General features: G+C 41.5%; 1 protein-coding gene and 1 long non-coding RNA gene across 5 annotated transcripts in view; one reads left to right on the top strand and one right to left on the bottom strand.

Moving 5' to 3' along the window:
- LOC141128360 (uncharacterized) overlaps positions 1–24,099 on the top strand; it is a 76,161-nt gene that overhangs the window by 1,883 nt on the left and 50,179 nt on the right. For all 4 annotated transcript variants that reach the window (XR_012241682.1, XR_012241681.1, XR_012241683.1 and 1 more), the window contains exon 2: positions 23,649–23,821. This is a non-coding gene — a long non-coding RNA (uncharacterized lncRNA). The remainder of the gene's footprint in view (positions 1–23,648; positions 23,822–24,099) is intronic.
- COL8A2 (collagen type VIII alpha 2 chain) overlaps positions 1–24,099 on the bottom strand; it is a 220,393-nt gene that overhangs the window by 191,681 nt on the left and 4,613 nt on the right. The window lies entirely within an intron of this gene.

Raw genomic sequence — 24,099 nt, 5'->3', positions numbered from 1 at the left:
GGGACAGGGTTGTGGAGAAGTTTAAAGCAGGGTTAGGTTATAAAAAAAATCCCAAGCTTTGAACATCTCACAGAGCACTCACCATCATCCGAAAATGGAAAGAGTAGGGCACAACTGCAAACCTACCAAGACATGGCCGTCCACCTAAACTGACAGACCGGGCAAGGAGAGCATTAATCAGAGAAGCAGTCAAGAGGTCCATGGTAACTCTGGAAGAGCTGCAGAGATCCACAGCTCAGGTGGGAGAATCTGTCCACAGGACAACTATTAGTCATCCACTCCACAAATCTGGCCTTTATGGAAGAGTGGCAAGAAGAAAGCCACTGTTGAAAGAAAGCCATAAGAAGTCCCATTTGCAGTTTGCAAGAAGCCATGTGGGGGACACAGTAAACATGTGGAAGAAGGTACTCGGGTCAGATGAGACCAAAATTGAGCTTTTTGACCTAAAAGCAAAATGCATGTGGCAGAAAACTAACACTGTGAAACATGGTGATGGCAGCATCATGTTGCGGGGATGCTTTTCTTCAGCAGAGAGCAGGGAAGCTGGTCAGAGTTGATGGAAAGATGGATGGAGCCAAATACAGAGCAAGCTTAGAAGAAAATCTGTTATGCCGCGTACACACGATCGTTTTTCTCGTCGGAAAAAGATATGATGGCTTTTCCGACGGGATTCCACTCAAGTTTGCCTTGCATACACATGGTCACGCAAAAGTTCGCTGAAATTACGACCGTCAAGAACGCGGTGACGTACAACACTACGACGAGCCGAGAAAATAACGTTCAATGCTTCCGAGCATGCATCAAATTGTTTCTGAGCATGCGTAGGGATTTTGCGTGTCGGAATTGCCACAGACGATCGCATTTTCGGATAGGAACTTTTCCCGACCGAAAAATTGAGAGCATGCTCTCAATCTTTTGCTGGCTAGAGTTCCACCAGCAAAAGACCAATGGACCATACACACGGTCGCATTTTCCGACGAAAAAATCTCATCGGTCTTTTGCGGGCCGAAATTCCGACCGTGTGTACGTAGCATTAGAGTCTGCAAAAGACTTGAGATTGGGGAGGAGGTTCACCTTCCAGCAGGACAACGACCATAAACATACAGCCAGAGCTACAATGAAATGGTTTAGATCAAAGCATATTCATGTGTTAGAATGGCCCAGGCTAAGTCCAGACCTAAATCCAATTGATAATTTGTAGCAAGACCTGAAAATTGCTGTTCACAGATGCTCTCCATCCAATCTGACAGAGATTGAGCTATTTTGCAAAGAAGAATGGGCAAACATTTCATTCTCTAGATGTGCAAAGCTGGTAGAGACATCCCCAAAAAGACTTGCAGCTGTAATTGCAGTGAAAGGTGGTTCTACAAAGTATTGACTCGGGGGGGGGGGGCTGAATACAAATGCACACCACACTTTGCACATATTTATTTGTAAACATTTTTGAACACCATTTATTATTTTCCTTCCACTTCACAATTATGTGCAACTTTATGTTGGTCTATTACATAAAATCCGAATAAAAGACATTTACGTTTTTGGTTGTAACATGACAAAATGTGGAAAATGTCAAGGGGTATGAATACTTTTTCAAGGCATTGTATGTTGCAGTCCTTTACTGGCACTAACACAGCAGGTTTTGTTTTCTGAGTCTTATAGTTTTAAACCGGTTGAAACTTCTAGTGGAGCCCCTATTTTCCACTTCCTTTAATGATGTTCATTCTGTAGTAAAATTGCACAGCAGCATTTTCACCCTGGTTGGCCCCTTTAAAGAGACCCTATTAGGTCTCTAAACAAATCAAAATGTCACTCCAAAGCATAAGCAGAAGTAGTAAACTCACCTCTTCAGTGGCCCATATTTCCTACCTTCCCTGTGTTCCAGCATTGTAGCCTTTGCCAGTCTAAGGCTGGGTTCACACCTATGCGAATTGGATGTGGATTTCCCCGTATCCAATTCGCATAGCAGGAGTATGTGATCGGCTCTCTATGGAGCTGGTTCACATATCTCTGGGGCAGCTGCGGGGTGCACTGCACAGAAACGCTGTGCATCTTTGGCTCCGTTTCAGTTCCAAATTCAGGCACAGATTCGGCCCTGAACCTGAGAATGGGGATGCACAGCGATATGCTGTTAAACTGGCAGTAACGCACACAGAACTATATGGCGTTAAAGATTACTGACACGGTCTCACTACACTACACTGAAACTATCTGACCTGTCCCTACTCTACACTAATGTATGTATGAATGACACGGTCTCACTACACTACAGTGAAACTATCTGAGGTGTCCCTACTCTAGCTGCACACTATGCAAAGCTGAATGATGGTGGTCCTCACTACACTCACACTATCCCTAGACTGACACTAAACTAATATTCTACACTGACAATTGAAGCAAAATAGCACAGTATAGCACACTAACTAACTAATAGCACTGAACAGAGCCCTGTTCTATCTCTCTCCACGCCAAAATCACACTGAAAATGGCTGCCATTGAAAGAATACTTTTATACTGTGGGGCGGGAATGAGCCATGATTGGATAAAGTTCGGGGGGACCTGTTTGTTCGGATGTTCCCCGAACGACCAAACAACTAAAGTTCGTCCCGAACTTATGCTCGGGCCGAACCGTTCGCCTATCCCTACTTAAAATGTCACAGGATCACTGAATGCCTCCTTCTAGTATCCACTGGACATTTTTCAGTTAGGGAGAGGTGAATGCTCATAATGCCACTGGACAGCCAGACCCTTTCCAACTTCCATCGGGCACTCTTCAGTGAGCTCTCCAGACCAGGTCCTTAGGGGAAATCCTTTGATTAGCTCCAGAAAAGAATCTTTAGAAGTAGGTCTCCCAGCTATGCCAAAGCTGAGACCTCTAAGAATGTGCAGCAAACTCTAGCAGTCTGCCCAGAGGGGTAGAGCCCCCAGGCTGGGAACTTCTCCAGTAGATGAAGAAGTTGACTACTCCAAACCTCAGACTATTTACATGCTCTTCAGCCACCTACTGAACAAACCTCCCCAGGGATTGGCTGAAGTCCAATAAATATTCAGGCTGCTTATTAGACCTTCTTGTTCACTTTGTTCTAGAAAAATCCAGAATGCAGGGGGAAATAATCAAACTTACAGACTGTGAAAGACAGAACAGCCTAAAGCAATCAACAACTGCTTCACTGATTACAGAGGCCATAAAGTACTAAATTTGCCTAACATCCTAGCAACCTAACTAGGAGGGTGCTACACTTATAAATCCCTCTTCTCACACCAGCTGATCTCCACTAGAGGTCTATTGCACCTACAACTAAGTCATCACTTGATATGTCCCACTGTATCAATCTCAGCTAGTACGGAACTTCCATCCAGAATGGCAGCACACCATTACCTCAGTAAACAAGAACTCTTATTCAGCCCGGTCAGCTTACACAATACAAGGGACTAGAATTTGTATTTTCTTTTAGAGAATGGCAATAGTACCTGCACTAAAGGTTCTTAATTAGTTTTTCATTTCAACATGCTGTGGATTAGAATTTGCTTCTTTGCTTTCTGAAGTTTCTAAGTTGGAGGAATGTAGTTTAGGGTGTTAATATGTATTAATTTGTGCTTCTGTATCAACTAATATAGAGTATATTCACGGATTACCCTACCAAATGTAATTTAGACTTGCCAAGCAATCTCATCTAAGTTGGAGGAATGTAGTTTAGGGTGTTAATATGTATTAATTTGTGCTTCTGTATCAACTAATATAGAGTATATTCACGGATTACCCTACCAAATGTAATTTAGACTTGCCAAGCAATCTCATTAATCTTAGCTAAATGTGAATGTGGAATCCAAGAAATGTAAGGGTATTTGAACTACAGACTTGTTATTTAACTGCCTCCAGCACACTGTTGCCTTTAATTTGGTCTACAAAAAATTATTGCTGGTCGGCAAATGTTAATGGCTGAGCAGGAATTCCATTACGTTTGATATATTACAATAACAATCAGCAAAGGTTATGCAACATTTATTTAACAGTGTATCCTGCAAGCATGGTGTGTGTATATGACAATTTAGTCATTTTGCAGACTTGTATATAAGAAAAATAGGAGACCGTTGAGGGCATCATATTACACGTGGGGCTCTCCTCGGTTAGGCTTACTACTGTGTATGGATTGACTTACAGAAAGCACCATATGTGACTTCAAGGAAGAGTGCTTCTATCAATGCATATGCTTATATACACACATTCTGTGAAATAATGTGAGAGAGTTCTTTTCACTTCTTGAAAAGTTACAAAGAAATGTTCTTTAATGGCATTTAACTTAAAAAGTCAGAGAGAAACTTTATTGTGAAAAAAAAAAGTCAGAGAGAAAATTTTCATTGGCCCTAAAATAAGATGGGGAATCTTGTACTATTAAATGTAGAAGCAGAGATGATAGTATAACAAATATGTTCATGATTCATTGTTCAGTGATATGGCCAAATGTTCACAAGTTAGAATCTAAACAGATAGCTTGGGCCTGCAGACCTGAATTATCACCTAGCCGTCAATGATTTTTTCTAAGATACCCTGAAAGCTTGTTCTGTAAATAAAGTTAATCTACTGTCACCTCACAAACCACCTGTCAGAACTTTTAAGGAAAAAAAAAAATTATATATATATATGTATATATGTATATATATATATATATATATATATGTATATATATATATGTATATATATGTATATATTGTGCACAATTATTAAGCAAGTGAGTATTTTGACAAAATTATAATTGTTATGCATATTGTCCAACTCCAAGCTAAATAAATGTAAATGCTTAGTGGTTTTAAGCATATTAAGTGAGGTGTGTTTTGTGTAATGAGGGGGGGTGTGGCCTAAGAAGATCAACATCCTATAGCAAGGTGTGCATAATTATTAGGTAGCTTCTTTTCCTCTGGCAAAATGGGCCAAAAAACAGATTTAACTGACTCTGAAAAGTCCAAAATTGTAAAAAGTCTTTCAGAGGGATGCAGCACTCTTGAAATTGCTAAGATATTGGGTGTGATCACAGAACCATCAAAGGTTTTGTTGCAAATGGACAACAGGGTCACAAGAAACATGTTGGGAAAAAAAAGACGCAAATTAACTGCCAACGTTTTTGAAAGAATTATATGTGAAGCTTCCAGGAACCCATTATCCTCTAGTGCTGTCATATTCCAGAACTGCAACCTATCTGGAGTGCCCAGAAGTACAAGGTGTTTAGTGCTCAGAGACATGGCCAAGGTAAGGAGAGCTGAAAACCGACCTCCACTGAACATGACACATAAGTTGAAACATCAAGACTGGGCCAAAAAATATCTGAAGACAGATTTTTCAAAGGTTTTATGGACTGATGAGATGAGAGTGACTCTTGACAGGGACTGTCTCTGGATCAGTAAAGGGCATAGAGCTCCACTTTGACTCAGATGCTAGCAAAGTAGAGGTGGGGCACTGGTATGGGCTGGCATTATTAAAGATGAGCTAGTTGGACCTTTTCAGGTTGAAAATGGACTCAAAATCAACTCCCAAACCTACTGCCAGTTTTTAAAAGACACTTTTTTCAAGCAGTGGCACAGGGAAAGACTGCATCTTTCAAAAAGATTAATGCAAGACAATGCTTCATCGCATGCATCGAAGTACTCTACTGCGTGGCTAGCCAGTAAAGGCCTTCAAGATGAAAGAATAATGACATAGCCCTCTTCCTCACCTGACCTAAACCCTATTGAGAACTTGTGGAGCCTTCTTAAACAGGAGATTTACGGTGAAGGAAAACAGTACACCTTTCTGAACAGTGTCTAGGAGGCTGTGGTTGCTGCTGCACAAAAAGTTAATCGAAAAACAGAACAAGAAACTGACAGACTCCATGAATGGAAGTCTTATGACTGTTATTGAAAAGAAGGGTTGCTATATTGGTCACAGTTTGTTTTGTTTTTTTTTAAATGTCATAAATGTTTATATGTAAATTTTGGAGTTGTTTGTTTATTATTCTCACAACAGATGAAAATAAACAAGTGAGATGGGAAAAATTTTGTTTTTCATTTAGTTGCATAATAATTCTGCACACTAATGCCCCGTACACGGGATCGGACATTCCGACAACAAAATCCATGGATTTTTTCCGACGGATGTTGGCTCAAACTTGTATTGCATACACACGGTCACACAAATCTTGTCGGAAATTCCGAACATCAAGAACGTGGTGACGTACAACATGTATGACAAGCCGAGTAAAATGAAGTTCAATAGCCAGTGCGGTTTTTCTGCTTGATTCCGAGCATCCGTGGAACTTTGTACGTCTGAATTGTGTACACACGATCGGAATTTACGACAACGGATTTTGTTGTCGGAAAATTTGAGATCCAGATGTCAAATTTTGTGTGACAGAAATTCCGATGGAAAATGTCCGATGGAGCCTACACACGGTTGGAATTTCCGACAACAAGCTCCCATTGAACATTTTCTGTCGGAAAATCCGACCGTGTGTACGGGGCATAACAGTTGTCCAATAATTGTGCACACATAGATATTATCCTAAGAAAGCCAAAATCTCACTTTTACTTTTTTAAATATTCAGATTTGAGGGTTATTAACATTTTGGATTGACCGAGAGCACTGTAGATGTTCAATAATTAAATTAATCCTCAAAACTACAACTTGCCTAATAATTATGCACACAGTGAATATATATATATATATATATATATATATATATATATATTGTAGTTTTCAATTTAATTGCTGCTAACGTAAATTAGAAAATCACCATTCCCTCCAAGGCATTCTATAAATTTGAGATAAAATCACATTCAGTCCAATTTGTTATAGTAAAATATTAATTTGTCCTATAACATGTGTCCTCACTGGAAAACTGAAGATAAACATTTCTAGTCTTGAAGTGCCATCTGGTGGCCAAGGGCGCTAATGCAGAGGTAAATACATAATTGAACAGTAACCTGATCCACTAGTCAGAGAGAAGCTTACATCTTTTGGGTCAGGTTTATTAAGACTTTTAGGAGTGTATTGTCCTCACTGATTATATAACAAGTCAGGGTGGACGGGGTGGGGAGGACATTGCATTATCTGAAAAGGGATCAGACTTCACCATCAAGACGGGAGGCACGCTCATCACCGAGAGACATTAGGGGGGACACATCAAATCACACTAGTTCATTTGATAGAGGCATCATCTGAGGGACAACATTTAGATCTGATCACACACACTTCATCACCACATCAAAATTCATCGGGACCACCTCATCTAATACACACTTTATCATCTAGAGACAACTATACCTATTAGTCGGCAGCTATCTTAGGAGAGTCTAGCCAATAACCGTTTTAAAGCCTTCAGCTATTTATGGAAGGGTAACTCTCGTTTCCATATCTAATATTTGTCTTTCTGTGTGCAAGTATTTTATGCTAGCTGTTTTGCTACCCCTTTAGATAAGCTACCACCCCAAAATTTGGTCATTTTGATTTACCATATTGGCATAACTTTAGACGGACTTCACTCGGAAATCCAACTGCAGCGGGTTCACGGGTCAAGTTAGACAAACGCAGATTACTATCTGCCAAAGTTTATAAAAACAATTTAGGATATCTACAGTAAGAGAAATTAAATATTTGGTTTAAGCCAATAGCTATACCAAGGCTTTAGCAATTCATTACAAAAATAATCTAGTATCTGTGTCAACCTTTTAATAAAAATGTTAGTGGTGTTTGTAAAGTGACTTATTGTAAATACATATTAATATATTTTCATAGTCTGCAGTCTATACTTACACTACTTTTGTTGTGTTATTCAAAGAATTTCCTGCATAGGCAAAATAATTAGGGAATAATTAATTAGTCAGTTAAATTATTTTTATAAATTATTTTGGTATTGGAGGCACTGTGGTTCATTGATCAATTAAATAATCAGTTTAGCTGGCTAAATTAATCGTTCAGAAATTCCCTGACATACAAAAGAATGCTCACAGAGGCCTTTACCCAGTGAGGCTCCAACTGGCCACAATCATTTGTTACATTTGTTACTTCCTTAGATCAGAGGGAATACGTTTAATCTATCTTAAGATCCAAAATATTAGTCATAGGGAGATCAGATAATACAAACTGTAGGCCTCATTCTGATACAAAATAGAATGTCCTGGCCCTATAGAACAGCCTAGGGACTGACTAAGCAGTTTTAAGAGCCGTTTATGACAACCATGTTGTGTTTGAACGCATTGCGATCTAGATGATGAGCTGTTGTTGGAAATCCTAATTTTGACCAATTTGTCATGTAACCTGTGGCCACTTCAGGTTTCACCTCCAAAAGTGATTGTCCAAGGGTTGGAATCCATCTCCCATCTATACCTTTATAAATTTAGTAGCATGAAACACAGGATTACACAAGGCTGAAGTCAAGTCAAACTTAAGCTTTTATACAAGTTTCATTTAAAATACATTCAAAGTTATATTAAAGGCTATGTTTTTTTTTCTCAAAATAAAAAATGATGTTATACTTCTCTGCTCTGTCAATGATATTGCACAGAGGGATTGCTTATCTCCTTTTTGGAGGTCCCCCACTGGCACTCTCCATTCCTTCTTCTCCACTCCTCCTTCTTCTTCTAAGTACCCTCTCAGCAAAGAGAATGAAATAATGGCCGCACACCACCACTGGATTTGATCGAAGTGAAAATCTTTTATTTCTCCATAGTCAGACAAACAGCACAAAGGACTAGAAAGCTATTGACGCATTTCACACAATTAAGTGTTTATTCATAAGAAGCACTTAATTGTGTGAAATGTGTCAACAGCTTGCTAGTCCTTTGTGCTGTTTGTCTGACTATGGAGAAATAAAAGACTTTCACTTCGATCAAGTCCAGTGGTGGTATGCGGCCATTATCTCTTTCTCTTTGCTGAGAGGGTACTTAGAAGAAGGAATGGAGAGTGCCAGGGGGGACCTCCAAAAAGGAGATAGGCGACCCCTCTGTGCAATATCATTGCACAAAGCAGAGAAGTTTAACATATTTTTTTTTAATTAAAACATAGCCTTTAGGATCACTGTAAATGTATTTTAAATGCAACTAGTAAAGAAGCGGTGGAGCGATGAGAGGTGTCAGGAAAGTGTTTAGGGGGAACAGTTAGTGGAGAATGTTTTACCTTAATGCAAGGAATGCATTAAAGTAATAAATGTTTAGAGGTTAAAAACACTTTAATGATATTTTAATAAAATATAACTACATTTATTGGTATTTTTTTTATATCTGCCCAAATTTGCGCTTTAAGCCCAATCATTATTAAATCTAAATGTCAGCCCCATTTTGTTCAAGAAAAGGCTTTTAGCTGGAAAAAACTTTTACCCAAATTCCATAAACTGGCTCCACATAATGACAAATCGTTTTAGGAGGCAAACAGCTACCACCAAAATGTATTTTAGTTCTGTATTTAGATTCTTGCCTGGACATCAGCTTTTAAATTGTTAACACTGTTTTTATGTGTGGTAAATGTTAAACACAATTAGTACAGTAATTGTACAGTTTATACATTTTTTGCATTTTGCATATTTCAACAGCACTACATCTTCCACAGTGAACTGGAGAATACACAAAACTATTCGCATCAGTCTTTGCATGTAAAGTGCTCTAATCTTCATGCCAGAGCCATATAAACACACACGTATTTACTCTTAAGGGACAATCTAAACAGCAATCAGTTAACCTTACCTATCAGTCTGTCTTAGGTTTTGATGGGAATCGGAAGAATACAATTGAAACCTACAGATACTCATAGAGAACAACTCCATGTGACTCCATGTAACTAGCATCCTTTGTGGCAAGTGAACATGATACCCTAGCACTACAAAGCAAGAGTGCTAACCATGTATATAGATACTGTGAACAATATAAAGTTTTTCTTGAGTATTATCCTCATATATAATCCATGATTTAAGGAATATGATATGAATTTCCACTATACTTCATAAAATTAAGTTTAATCATTTTCGTACAGCTGGTAATGCACCAATGTAGCCATCAAGTTCAACCCATTCTTCCAAATTGTAATAATCCTGAAAACACCAAAGCAAAATCCCAGTAACATATGGTTGTAACTCTTTGTTCATTCATTCATTAGTTTAGGTAAGGTACAAAGAAAACCAAAGACCAGGCCCCTATAGCCCATAACCCCCTCCCACCTAATGCCGCGTACACACGAGCGGACTTTACGGCAGACTTTGCCCGGCGGACTTTTCAACGTACTTTACGATGGACTTTCTGAATGAACGGACTTGCCTATACACAATCCATCAAAGTCCGTCAAATTCGTACGTGATGATGTATGACCGGGCTAAAACAAGGAAGTTCATAGCCAGTAGCCAATAGCTGCCCTAGCGTGGCTTTTTGTCCGTCAAACTAGCATACAGACGTACTGACTTTTCGACTGGACTCGAGTTCGACGGATTGATTTAAAACATGTTTCAAATCTAAGTCCGTCCAACTTTTGAGAAAACAAAGTCCGCTGGAGCCCACACACAATCGAATTGTCCGACGAAATCCCGTCCGCCGGGCAAAGTCTGCCGTAAAGTCCGCTCGTGTGTACGTGGCATAACACTTGCTCAGCTGTAGCAGTCCAAAGAAGAAAGAAAGCAGATGAAGAGGGAGCGGTGTCTGTCAATGGACTCCAAGAAATAGGTTTTATAGCGAGTACGAAAATCCCAATTTCTTCATTGTCCATGGGGGACGCAGCTTTATGGATAATAAGAAATTAAGGGGAAAAGCACTCTAAACAGTTGAGCGGGCACACCAAAAAAGATATAGGTGAACTAGAACAACAAGAAAGAAATCAATACAAGGGCAATAAACATCTACTTGCAGAACTTTTCAGTAGAAACTATCGTCAGTGACAAATACACTAAACTTGTAAAACTTTGAGAACATTTAAACAGAAGACTAGGTTGAAGTCTCACAGACTGGCGATCACCAGAAGCCTGATGATGAAAAGCCTAAGAATTACTCACAGCTCTAACTCCAATGAAGTAAACTTTACCAGAAAAAGAAGTGCATGAGACAGAACACAGCTTGCATTCAGCACTGTGTCGTACATAAAATCTGAGGTGGCGGACAGGTCAGATATACGGACTCCATTTTTCTATGGCTTTCAATTCTCTTTTGACAGATCATATACTGGTGTCAGACATGTTGCTTACATGCAAATACATGTATATATCTTTAAGAAAGGAGCTACTTAATCCCTCACTCAAGGGATTAAAGGACCCAAGCAGTGTTCCAGAGCATGGAAGGAAACTGCGTCTGAGAAAAAAGTTCTTCAGAGACTGTCACGGTAATTTCCTAGAACAACAGAGCATGCAAAGGATTTGGCCGTTATGCGCAGCGCAAGCATGTGTGCATCTGCCAGTCCTTGCTGCAGGAGACATGGCAAGAAGTTCACAACGGTAGTTCAGGCATAAACACTGCCCTGCTGCCAAGTAAAAGAGATAAACACAGCCCAAACAAGTAATAAAGAGTAGGGTTTTCCCCAGTCACCAAAAATGTCAAACAATGCCCAACAAGTTTAGACTGTAAATAAAAAGATTCTTTTCCCCCAGCAGTGCCCCCTAGCATTACCCGCAAGTACAATGATGGGAAGAATTGCCAGCACAGCAATAGTCAGCCATACGCACTAATAAAATGGAGTCTTCATGAACAGGGTCAGATAAACTGTCACAGCTCTGGTCCCAACCCTCAACAAGAGGTCTTCAAACCTGGCCTGACCTAACTAGCTGGAAATACTTCCAGGGTTTTCAATAGTATGTGTGAATCTACTGGTAGCTGTTAATAATAGAATATTTTCCAATTCAAGCAAAAAAATATAGCCTATAGAGGACTGGTCTTCAGTTTTTCAGTCAATGCTCATGAATCTGATCTGTGTCACTTCTGTAAAGGACCTTCATATGCAACACACATTTTCAACTATAAGCAGCCATTGTTTACAGCTGGGTTCAAAGCACATAATCCCTCCTTTGCAGTTGTGGTGCCTAGTGTAATCGTTGCCCACTGCTCTTTAGGGCAGGGTAGTATTACTTGTTTTTAACATTTTTAAGCTGATGCATACTAGCAAAAACTTATGTAGCTGCCTTGTCATATGTAGAAAAACCTCTACATTATATTTAGTATAAGGTTGCCAGATTTTTAAATTGAAATCCAGGGACATATATTTTTTTTTTAATTGGCAAATTGTAAACTATTTTATAAGCATATTTTCCTCAAATTATATACGCAGTATATGTGGTGTGTGTGTATAATGATTGTATGATATACACGTTTCTCACATTTCGTCCATGAGACAGAACAACCATCTTCCCCAGTGCAGATCCCTCAGTAGTAGAATCCCCTTTCTCCCAGTGCAGACCCCTCAGTAGTAGAATCCCACCTTTCTTCCAGTGCAGACCCCTCAGTAGTAGAACCCCCCTCCTTCCCTAGTGCAAACCCCTCAGTAGTAGAACCCCCCCTTCCCCAGTGCAGACCCCTCAGTAGTACAACCCCTCCCCCTTCCCCAGTGCAGACCCCTCAGTAGTAGAACCCCCCCTTCCCCAATGCAGATCCCTCAGTAGTAGATCCCCCCATCCCCAGTACAGACCCCTCAGTAGTAGAACCCCCCCTTCCCCAGTGCAGATCCCTCAGTAGTAGAACCCCCCCTTTCACAGTGCAGACTCCTTAGTAGTAGAACCCCTCCCCCCTTCCCCAGTGCAGACTTCTCAGTAGTAGAACCCCCCTTCCTCAGTACAGACCCCTCAGTAGTAGAACCCCTCCCTCCCTCCCAAGTACAGACCCCTCAGTAGTAGAACCTTCCATTTTCCCAGGGGAGACCACGCAGTAGTAGAATCTCCCTCTTCCCCAGGGCAGACCCCTCAGTAGTAGAACCCTGCCTTCCCCAGTACAGACCCCTCAGCAGTAGAACCTCCCCCTTCCTCAGTGCAGACCCCTCAGTAGTAGAACCCCCCTTTCCCAGTACTGACCCCTCAGTATTAGAACCCCCCCTTTCCCAGTGCAGACCCCTCAGTAGTAGAACACCCCCCTTCCCCTGTGCAGACCCCTCAGTAGTAGAACACCCCTTCCCCAGTGCAGACCCCTCAGTAGTAGAACCCTGCCTTCCCCAGTACAGACCCCTCAGTAGTAGAACCTCCCCCTTCCCCAGTGCAGACCCTCAGTAGTAGAACCCCCTTTCCCAGTACAGACCCCTCAGTATTAGAACCCCCCCTTTCCCAGTGCAGACCCCTCAGCAGTAGAACACCCCCCCTTCCCCTGTGCAGACCCCTCAGTAGTAGAACACCCCTTCCCCAGTGCAGACCCCTCAGTAGTAGAACCCCCTCCCTTCCCCAGCGCAGAACCCTCAATAGTAGAAGAACCCCCCCTTCCCCAATGCAGACCTCTCAGTAGTAGAACCCCCCCTTCCCCAGTACAGACCCCTCAGTAGAAGAACCCCCCTTCCCCAGTGCAGACCTCTCAGTAGTAGAATCCCCCCTTCCCCAGTGCAGACCCTTCAGTAGTAGAATCCCCCTTCCCCAGTGCAGACCCCTCAGTAGTAGAACCCCTCCCTTCCCCAGTGCAGACTCCTCAGTAGTAGAACCCCTCCCCCCTTCCCCAGTGAAGACCCCTCAGTAGTAGAACCCCCCTTCCCCAGTACAGACCCCTCAGTAGTAGAACCCCCCTCCACAGTACAGACCCCTCAGTAGTCGAACCATCCCCTTCCCCAGGGCAGACCTCTCAGTAGTAGAACCCCCCTTCCCCAGTACAGACCCCTCAGTAGTAGAATCTCCCCCTTCCCCAGTGTAGACCCCTCAGTAGTAGATCCTCCCCCTTTCCCAGTACAGACCCCTCAATAGTAAACCCTCCCCCTTCTCCAGTACAGACCCCTCAGTAGTAAAACCTCCCCCTTCCCCAGGGTAGACCCCTCAGTAGTAGAACCCCCCCCTTCCCCAGTGCAGATCCCTCAGTAGTATAACTGTACAGATGTAGTGCAAGTAAACTCGTATGTCCCCCTCCAGCACTGTGGTGAGTACAGACTCACTGATCCGATGTCATCATGCAGGCAGAAGACAGTGCAGAACAGAAGTGCATGGGACAGAGGAGACTCTTCAGCAGGAGTAAATCCTGCCCCCTCCCCCGATTCTCATCCAAGGACATCCTCCTAGCCCACCAGCATGGCACAGCCTGGGCAGTGTGTGCCTAGCTATGAGGACAAGGACATCTACTGTGGCCAGTATACCAGCGAATCTGAGAAGATTGACAGAAGGGGGTGAACTCAGCGGCTTTCAGAATCTAAGCGTAAGGCGGGAGATGGGAGGAACAGAGTACTGATAGAACCATTCACCCGGGGCGCCCCGCCCCCTCCATCACCATAGCAATGCCACTGAATTCGGGGACAAAACCAGGGACAGTCTTGCTCTGGGGACAGTGTCTTCAGTCCAGGGACTGTCCCCAGAAACCGGGGGGCCTCTGGTCACCCTAATTTAGTACTGTCGGGCTGTTAACCCCCTGTCCTGATTTACAGTATGTAATATTATTTTTGTGAGTACCCATATGCTCAGGTGATCGTTTGCTTCCTCATGTTGCCGGGACGTGTCCCTGGGAATAGTGTGAGAGGTGACCATGCCCTGGGTTATGAATATTCATCCTGGCCAATCACTAGAGTATAAACATTTGGGGAAGCTCTTTTGCGTCTGGGGCTCTACCCTGGGGGGGGGGGGGTGATATACTCTCTATCTGAGCCTCCCAGGCCTGCTGCCTGGGCAAGACTACTGCTGAGAAAAAGTTCTTTAGGCCTGAAATTTGATGCTGTCAGAAGGAAGGTGATTCCAGGAGCATGGCTGCCCATTTGGAGCATCATGTAAAGATAACATCACTGTTATGAGAGCCCTGGTGGGCTAGGCACAAGCCTCTACTAGTAGACACTGCAGGAAGCCTGAACTTCCAACCCTACAAGTATTGCCAGTCTCGTCCTAAAGGCACAACAAACCAGTTAAAGAGGGGGGGCTAAAAAAAACTTTTCCTCCGTTTGTGCTTGTTGTGGATGGAACCTTTTTAAAGCTGCTGGGTATCCCATACACCCTAATTCTCTTTATCAGAGCTGTTCAAATAAATGTATTACCCAGCAAAGATTAGGGAGTGAGGATCCATTAGTTCAATATTATTTTTATTCAAGTTTTCAGGTTTTGATACAAAGGCAAGGTAGTAAAATCATAAACAACAAATAAAACTAAGAAATGGTGAAGAGGAAGGGAAAGGGGAGAAAAGATAAGAGAAAGGGAAGGGAACAGATGTTCTGAGAAAACAGACACTTGAAGATCTACAAGATGATAAGGACAGAAAAAATCATTGAGAGATTAGGGCTCGGAAGGCAGCAGATTCACTGTAGGCCTGCCAACATGTTCACGTGGTACAAACATTTTCAGGATTTGGACCATCGTCAGCTCCCAACATCTCCATTGTCATTTTGTTGTTCAGTATCTGGGCCTATTCCAACAGACTAGGAATAGAGGTGGTTTTCCAGTGATGTGAGATAGCATCCTGGGCTGCCAACAAACAGTGCCTAAGAAGGGATACGGAAGGGTAACTGCCAGGGATGCCTGTATGTCTGAAAAATCATTGATTTTATATGAGGTGAAGATTTTTCTTTTGCCAAAATGGTGAGATTAGGCAGCAGTCCCACAAGATGTATAAGGGGGAACCCTCGACTTCCATGCATCTCCAATAATAATTAGAAGAGGAGGGGTACATTTGATGTTGGTCCACCAGGGTCTGGTACATAGGAACAGAATCTTATAGGTGGAGGTACATTAAATGATTGCTGCTGGATAGTTGGTGAGGGCTGTGGGGCAACTGAGGAACTGTTACCTCTAGATGGGCTAGGAGGGACCCAAACCAACCATTAGCTCCTTCATCTAATTAAGATGACTTTATCCCCCCCCAAAAAAAATAAAAAAATTTAACACAATGTCGGTTTATGATTGACTTACATATGTTTTCTGTATGTGCATAATGCTTTACATGTGGCCACTGCCTATTAACCTTGCATATATGGTGTATTTTCTTGTATCCAAAAGTGTTGGCAGTGACAAATGATGTTCTCATCTTTATGGACCAAAATGTATGATATGTAATATATGTCACAGCACCGGGAAGACTTTCACTACAAGATTATACACATGACAAGATGACAATCGCCCAATCCTGCTAAACAATGTAATTCTATGAACTACCTCTACCCTGGGTAAACACCTCTGACTAACTTTCTCAAGAAAAAAGCTGACCATCTAGTATGAATTCCACAGGACATTGTGCATTCACAGTAATTGTGTAGCAGTCTTATGTCTCTCTCAGACAAATATCAGACAAATATATTAGCTGCTGGTGTGTGCTGTTGTCGGCTTGTTTTTTTGTGAATGACAGCATGCTCCCCAGCTGCTATCACTCACGCAACACAAGTCACCAGCTACTACTGTAGTCTTCTCCTAAGGCAGTGGTTCTCAACCTCTCTAGTGCCGTGACCCCTTTATAAAATTTCCTGAGTTGTGGGGACCCCTAACAGTAAAATTATTTTAGTAGCGTGGGTTGTCAGCACCCAAGGCAAGACAAGTAACTTGCGCCCCTAACCCACGGACATATAGTTCCCTCCGAGTCCCTTCCACTTGTACAGTATTAAAACCCATGGTACATTTTAGGATGTACCACCTCTTTCTTTGTTCTCCTTTCTTTCCCTTTTATCTCTCTCTATCTTAATTTCTTGTTTTTTTTCCCATCCCTCTCTCTAGCCGTCTTTCTTGTTCTTTCTCTTATTCTTTCTTTCCCTTTTTTTTGTTCCTCCCCCTCTTTTCCTCTCCCTTCCACGTATTCTCAATTTTTATTCCTTCTCTTACTTCTCTTACTCCTTCGTGGGAGGGTGGGGGGAATGGGATGAGTGGCAGTGCTGGGGGGAGTTCTGATCAGCCAACTTAGGTGCTCTTGATCAATGCTGATCTGAGAACTGTAGTGGGGACTTTTAATGGTAACTATAATCACAGGTAGTGTTACTCACTGAATCTCCGGCTTCACTATGTCTCTGACTTTGTGTTGTCTCATATCAGTGACACCTATGCCAAAATCAGGAGATAGGGTCTTCTCCAGACCCTCCCACTTCACATTCCTTACCAGTCAGCTGACCTCTAGTCTCTGCCTCCCAGCCATGCAGTGGGCGGTCGTGGGCTCCAGGAACAGCCCTGCTGGGCGACAGCAAAAAGGCTGGAGAGTGGTGCGGGCTTCAGGAACAGCCCAGGATTCGGTGACCCCTGGCAAATCATCATTCGACCCCCGAGGGGGTCCCGACCCCCAGGTTGAGAACCACTGTCCTAAGGACTATTTGGTGGCTGCAAGAGGTTACAGGCTGCATAACAAGGTGGGCTGCAGAATTTCTGTTTGCAGGGCTCAAAGAAGGGGATAACTGTGCAGGCTCCATCTGCTCTGTTTCCCCACCACTCCTTTTCCTTTGTGCTGCCAGCTAGAGTTCTGTCTTCTTTGTCCAGTGTTTTCAGATATCAGTGGGTGGTGGCAAGAGCTAGCTATCCAACAATGCTGCTTTGATACCACAGCAACGATTTTAATAAGGACGAGTGCAATGTTCACAGGTTCACCTTGGGAATTTACCAATCCTTACCAACCATTGTTTAGAATTCTTCTTTAACCATTACAGGGCAAAGCAACAGTTTTACTTATTTTCCCCCCTCCCCAGCAACACATAATTATCTTCCTTTCGCTCTTCTGCCACAGCATTTACCATGGGTAGTAATTAAAAACAATCCTGTGTAAACTCAAGACAGAGTTCCAGCTTACACAGGGCTGGGCCAATCACATGTTCCCTCTGTACCCAGAAGTAACAGGTATTGCCATTACCCTCAGAGACTGTATGGATCAGTGGGTAGTAATGCAAAGGGGCGTATGTGCTGCAGGAGGTGTGGGCTTTAAAATAAACATATTGCTTTCCCCCTGCATGGGGAAAGCACAGCTTGCTTTAACTGCTGGCACATACAATAACATTTAATTTAAACGCAGGACATTATTTTTAACATGGGTTCCTATGGAACACATTCACACCAATGCATTTTTGTGCCTCTGCGTTTTTTGAAAGGGTCAGGGCCTTTTTTTTGGCAGCATGCAGCATTTTGCATGTAATAGACTTCAATGGACCCGCATCCAAAATGCAAGTACTGTGCTTTTACCGCAATTTTGACGAAATTTGCATTCTGCGATTTGTGTTTTTTTTTTCTTTACGTTTACTGTATAAATCTGATTGCTAAGGAGTGGGCTGGGAAGCCGGCCGCCACGTCCTTAACAACCAATGAGTCATCAGCTGTCAACGGGATTCCACGCTGACAGCTTAATGTAAAAAAAAAAGATTTGCCGACTAAAAAAAAATTCACCAAAAAACCCTTTGGTCTAGTATGGATTTTAAGGGGACACCCCCACACCAAATGTTTTATTTTTTTAAATGGCGTGGGGTCCCCCCCAAAATCCATACCAGACCCTTACCCAAGCATGCAGCCCGGCAGGTCAGGAAAGGGAGAGGATGAGTGAGTGAGCCCCCCCGAACCATACCAACAATACCTCAACCATACCGAAGGGCCTGGTATGGACCTGTGGGGGGGCCCACGCAGTTTTTAATTTTTTTTTCTTGACTGCTAATGACTTATCGATCGTCAAGGACACAGTGGCCGGCTTCCCGGCCCGCTTCTTAGCAACCGGCTATATACAGTGAATGTAAAAAAAACCCAGCAAAATGCAAATCATGGCAAAATCATAATAAAATCGTGGTAAAATCGCAGTTTGAAAAGCGTGGAAAGCACAGCAAAATACACTGCAAAAACGCTCATAAGCAACATGCATAGATGTGAATCTAACCTAATGCTTAACCTGACCTCTGAAGTGACCCCTAAACTTGCAGCCAATTACACACATCCAATCAGCCTAAATGTTTTAAAGAACAACGGGAATGAAACATAACTCCACAAGTTATTGAGCTATGTAATGTTTCTTTACATCAGGCCCCATCATCCGTATTTACTGTAAAATGTTCACTTGGATAGTGTTAACCTCAGGACTTTGTATAAATGCCTGGTCCTTCTGAAAAAGAACATCACGTAGGAAAGAATGCATTCAGTTTTTTTATTCCCTGCCCAGCCTTTACTACATATTTCCTATAGCTCCTACACACCACAAAGGAAACAGCAGCCTTTTTATGCACCAAGGTACCTGCAGGCTATACAAGCTAAAAGCTGTCCAGTGTATGCAAGATGCTATTAATTATGATTCAATTTCCTTGTCCAGCCCTAGTTAATTGTGATACTGACGCAGATTGCGTCGCTCACTTTCTTTCCACCATGAAGAACAATTATACTTTTTTCCTTTTATACTGTACATTACATGCTGAGCTAGGGATATTTCTCGGTTTGAATACACAGTTTCCTCTGTATAACTTCACAGTCTCCATGTCACTGCCAGACTCCTGGTGAACACCTCCTCCAATGTCCTTGCCAAAGCGGCCCGAGACTCCTTCCAGAGCACGTGGCAACCAGAATAGGAGCAGGACACTGGGACAAACAACCCAACCTTTTATATCATCACATCACATTTCCATTCAGTCTGCCCAAACATTAGGCTTTTCTTTCTTTTCTTTATCCTTTCCTTTTCTTTCTTCTGTATTTAAACTCTTGCTAATTAGTTTCGGACCATAAAATGACACTTTTTTTTTTCATTCCTTGAAAGTGTTAATGTTTTACCATTTGCACTGTAAGAAATCACGTTGCAACCAGTCAGCATGGGAAACACAAAATAGGCACTGTATTGAGATTAGGGTAAAAGGTGGTATAAGCTGCTTTATGAGGATCAGCTGGGCTCACTGTAACTATAGTTCTCTTTTCCTGTCTGCACAGTTGCCGTTGATATGAATGTAAATGAATAAAAGTAACAGGGCCATATTAGCTTCTTCTTACCGCCGTAAAGTATATATACCTAGCAGCATCCATGGGTGTCTGGGTTTGTGTGCTGAGAGCATGCTCGCTGTGCACTCCCAGCACACTGACCGGTCCCTGTTTGTTATTGAGCCACCAACGGGATGGGCTCCTGATCATGTGATTGCTCTAAGAACCAGTCACAGTGATCATGTGATTGGGACAGTTCCTCCACCTCCCAGCATTAAGACTCATTAAAAGGGGTAAATGTTGTATAAATTCAGTCTTGTACCTAATGGATATCTAAAGGCAATGTTTTGAAGGGTTAGAACCCCAACTAACTTTTGTGCCCCCATTAGGAAGATTGAATTTTCTATTTGCTTTGCTGTATACTGTCACTGGGAAAGAAAGTAAGGGAAAATCCAAAATTTTGAGTTTCTGCCAGAACAGAAATAGAGGGGAAGTTTTTAAAATTGGGACACTGGTTCATGCAGGAACTGTCTAGGGGAGAACTTACCCCACTTTGAACAGATTTATTCTCACTTCCTGCTGGTTTTGAATTACAGAAAGAAAAAGGAAAATCTCTCCAAAGGGACACAAATGACACAACAAACCAACAGGGGTTATAACCATTCCTTACGCTATACAAAATAAAAAAAATAAAAAAACATTTTAGCATTAGAAATACATAAATACATCATAACAGTGGCATAGCACCCAACTATCCCTGCTTTCAAGGGACTGTTCCTGATTTTGAGCAATGTCCTTCTGTCCCTCTTCCCCCTTCATTTGTCCCTCATTTTGGTCTGTTTTTTCAAAAAGTGTTTCCTAGTGCTAAACCTTTCATCCAATTTATAAATTGCTGCATTTGTAAATTTTAAAAGCCAATATAAAGGAATAGTAGTGGTAAAAAAAGCCCTTGTGGATTTAATTAACCTTTTTTTTGGTTAATTTTCCTTTAAGGGAGTGTGACAGGGGGTGTTTCCTATGCCTACATACGTTTGATAGTAGGTGTCCCTCATTTCCATCTCAAAATGTTGGGAGATATGCAGTGGAAGTGTTTGGAGCATTCTAAGCCAATCCATAAACCACAAAAGTTACATAGTAGTACCCTACATTGCTTACAATGTACAGAAAACACTGCAAACTATGATGTAGTCCGGCTGCCACTATATAGTGTAATTGGGTACGTTATCATTTTGATGCCATCAGGGGTACTATTTAAAAAGAGTGTACTTCAAAATAGAAAGAAACCACGTGCCACAGGGAAGTTGGTATATACCATGGGGGTCTGACACCAAGACAAGAAGGGCAGATAAATGCAGCTCAGGAACAAGTAAAGGTATTATTTTTATAGATTTGGAGTTAGCCTAAGTTTTTGTTTTTTTTAAGGTGCCCTGTCATATGAAGATGTATTGGGCAGCACAGACTTTCTCCCATTTATATTAAGCAGGCCCATACTTCAAAATCCAAGGTTAAAACTCACAAACTCAAATGAATATAAGGCTGTGGCACATATTATTGACATGCTCATATTTGACTAAGAAAAAAATAATAATATTTGAACTGTAAATTCAAAAAATGCATTAAGGATTAATGTACACAGGACATTTTACAACCTCTCCTGAACGATGTAACTTGACAGATAGTAACCGATGTTTAAAAACGTCCGTTTTGCAGAGTTTACATGCTGTGTTTAGCCACATTTGCGTTTAGAAGCGTTTTTTTTTTCTTCAAAATAGTCAAAAAATGTAAAACGCCTGTTAACGAAATGTGGCTAAACACGAGTTAAGGCGTTTACACGCGTTTACAGGATGTTACAGGCATTTGGCACTTCAAATACATCTGAACATCCGTCTTGAATGCATTTTTTTGCTTTCCAAAAAATGCTTCTAAACTCAACTGCCTAGAAACTACTATAAATGACCCTGTGTACTGATAAGATAACATAGAGGAGAGTTCAGAGGCAGCTAAAAAAAACGTCTAACTGCTCCTAAACGTCTGTTTACCAGCAGCAGTGTACATGAAGCCTAATACATATAAAGGAGCTGCTGTATCAAAAGTGAGCTATAAAAAAATCTTGTTATCTATAAACTAGGATTTTGATTGATTGTGATGGACAACAAAAAATTGCCAGACTCTGGGAAGCATTTTTCTCAAAGGGTATTTAACATATGTTTTGAGTGTAATTGTTTCTTGTTTGCTATGGCTTACCATCACCTGTCATAGAATGTTGTTAGGTCCTGACAAGGGCTGGGGAACACTGTTGTTTAACAATGTACTTGAAGTTGCAAGTCTTAAAATATTTGCTAAAAAGGTAAGTCATATTGTACAAGCATCCGACAAGCCATTAACTTAAGGTACATCTACAGTACAAATTCGAAGTGGAGGTGGAGGGCAAAATCTTCAACTCATCCAAATGGTCACAACAATAATTGCATTTATCAGAAAGTTAGTAGAAAGCAGTTTCACCATACACAGAGGATGTAGCTTTAAGACACCAATACGTATATTGCAGAAGTCTGAAAAATGTTGTGTGACTATATCTGACGATTATATGAGGAAACCGTTGGCATTTTAAAAGGGCTTTTATTGGGTTAGAACATGTCGGATTATTCATACAGCAGTACAGGCATACCCCACTTTTAAGTACACTATAGTGTTTATTTACTAAAGCTGGAAAGTGCAAAATCAGGCTCACTTCTGCATAGAAACCAATGGGCTTCTAACCCCAGCATGTTTAAGTAAGCTTTGGTAATAAAACCTGGAAGCTCATTGGTTTCTATGCAGAAGTGAGCCTGATTTTCCACATTCCAGCTTTAGTAAATAAACCCCATTGTGTACTTAAAAGTGGGGTATGCCTGTAATTATCCTAGCACTACATTGTACTTCCTCAGCTGGGAAAACCTCCCAACTTGTACTGATCAATGATTATGCATGTCAGGTGATGAAGGGATCTTCATGAGTCTGATTAGTGCCAAAAAATAGCTAGACATTTAGGCCCTATAGCTCACAACAGGTATAAGGGGTACCCCTCATACCTTTTTCCCACTCATCACAAATCCATTTTCCTTCAAGTGTATTTTGGTCAAAACATTTTCTTTGTTGTGGATAGAGTAGAGGGGGTTGAAATCTGTTAGAAATTTACTGTTGGGAAGATTCCCCTTTGCTTCCTGTTCTGGAGACACAACAGAAAATGAGAGATGATCTCTACAAAGTGAGGCAAATTTCAATTTTAAATAGATATACCCATTAGGGAATTTCCTCAACTCTTGTTCTGGTGACAACTTTTAGCTCTAGACAATGATCACCAGAGCAAATAGAGATGTAGAGTCTAGTGAGGACAGAGCAATAAAATCTTGAAAGAGGTTCTTCCCCACTCCATCCAAAACTAAAAAAAAGCTTTGCCTATACATACACTTTATAAAATATCTAAAGGGATGTTTTTTCATTTTGGATGAAGCAGGGAATGTTATAGCCTTTTTATCTTTTTTTTGCCATCTGTGTGTTTTTGGAAAGATTAACCTTCATATCTTACTTCTAGATTGTAAGCTCTAACGAGCAGGGCCCTCTGATCCCTCTTGTATTGAATTGTATTGTAATTGTACTGTCTTCCCCGATGTTGTAAAGCGCTGCGCAAACTATTGGCGCTATATAAATCCTGTATAATAATAATATCTTGTCCCATAGGTACAACCTGAAGGAAGAGGAAATCTATATGACATAAGGAAAATCCCTTCTTGGACAGTTGTCACTGGAACAAGCATCCCTCCCCACTAGAAAATGCACCCTAACTTCCAGTGAAAACTTAAAACTTTGGATTTTATCTTACTTTGAGTCCTAGTCACCAGAACACAAAGAAGGTGAATTTCCCCAGTGAGGACATAGAAAGAAAAAAAAAAAACAATGTGACAGGTGTTCTAGTCTTTTCTCATTCTATCCAAAGCTAATAAAAAGATTGTCCTTTAGATACACTTTATCTAACCCCTTCTTTCCTCATACCATACTAAAAAAAACCACAGCAAATGCAATACACTGTGCGAAATTGCTTCTAAATTTTTAAAGCAATTTGTTAGAAATAGATAAAGGGTATATATGGCTAGAAACTTAGGAGGAATTCAATAAAGCAACCCTGTCACTT

The sequence above is a fragment of the Aquarana catesbeiana genome, linkage group LG02 (genome assembly GCF_042186555.1).
Source record: "Aquarana catesbeiana isolate 2022-GZ linkage group LG02, ASM4218655v1, whole genome shotgun sequence".
NCBI classification, from domain to species: domain Eukaryota; kingdom Metazoa; phylum Chordata; class Amphibia; order Anura; family Ranidae; genus Aquarana; species Aquarana catesbeiana.
This window is presented reverse-complemented; position numbering and strand designations above follow the sequence as displayed.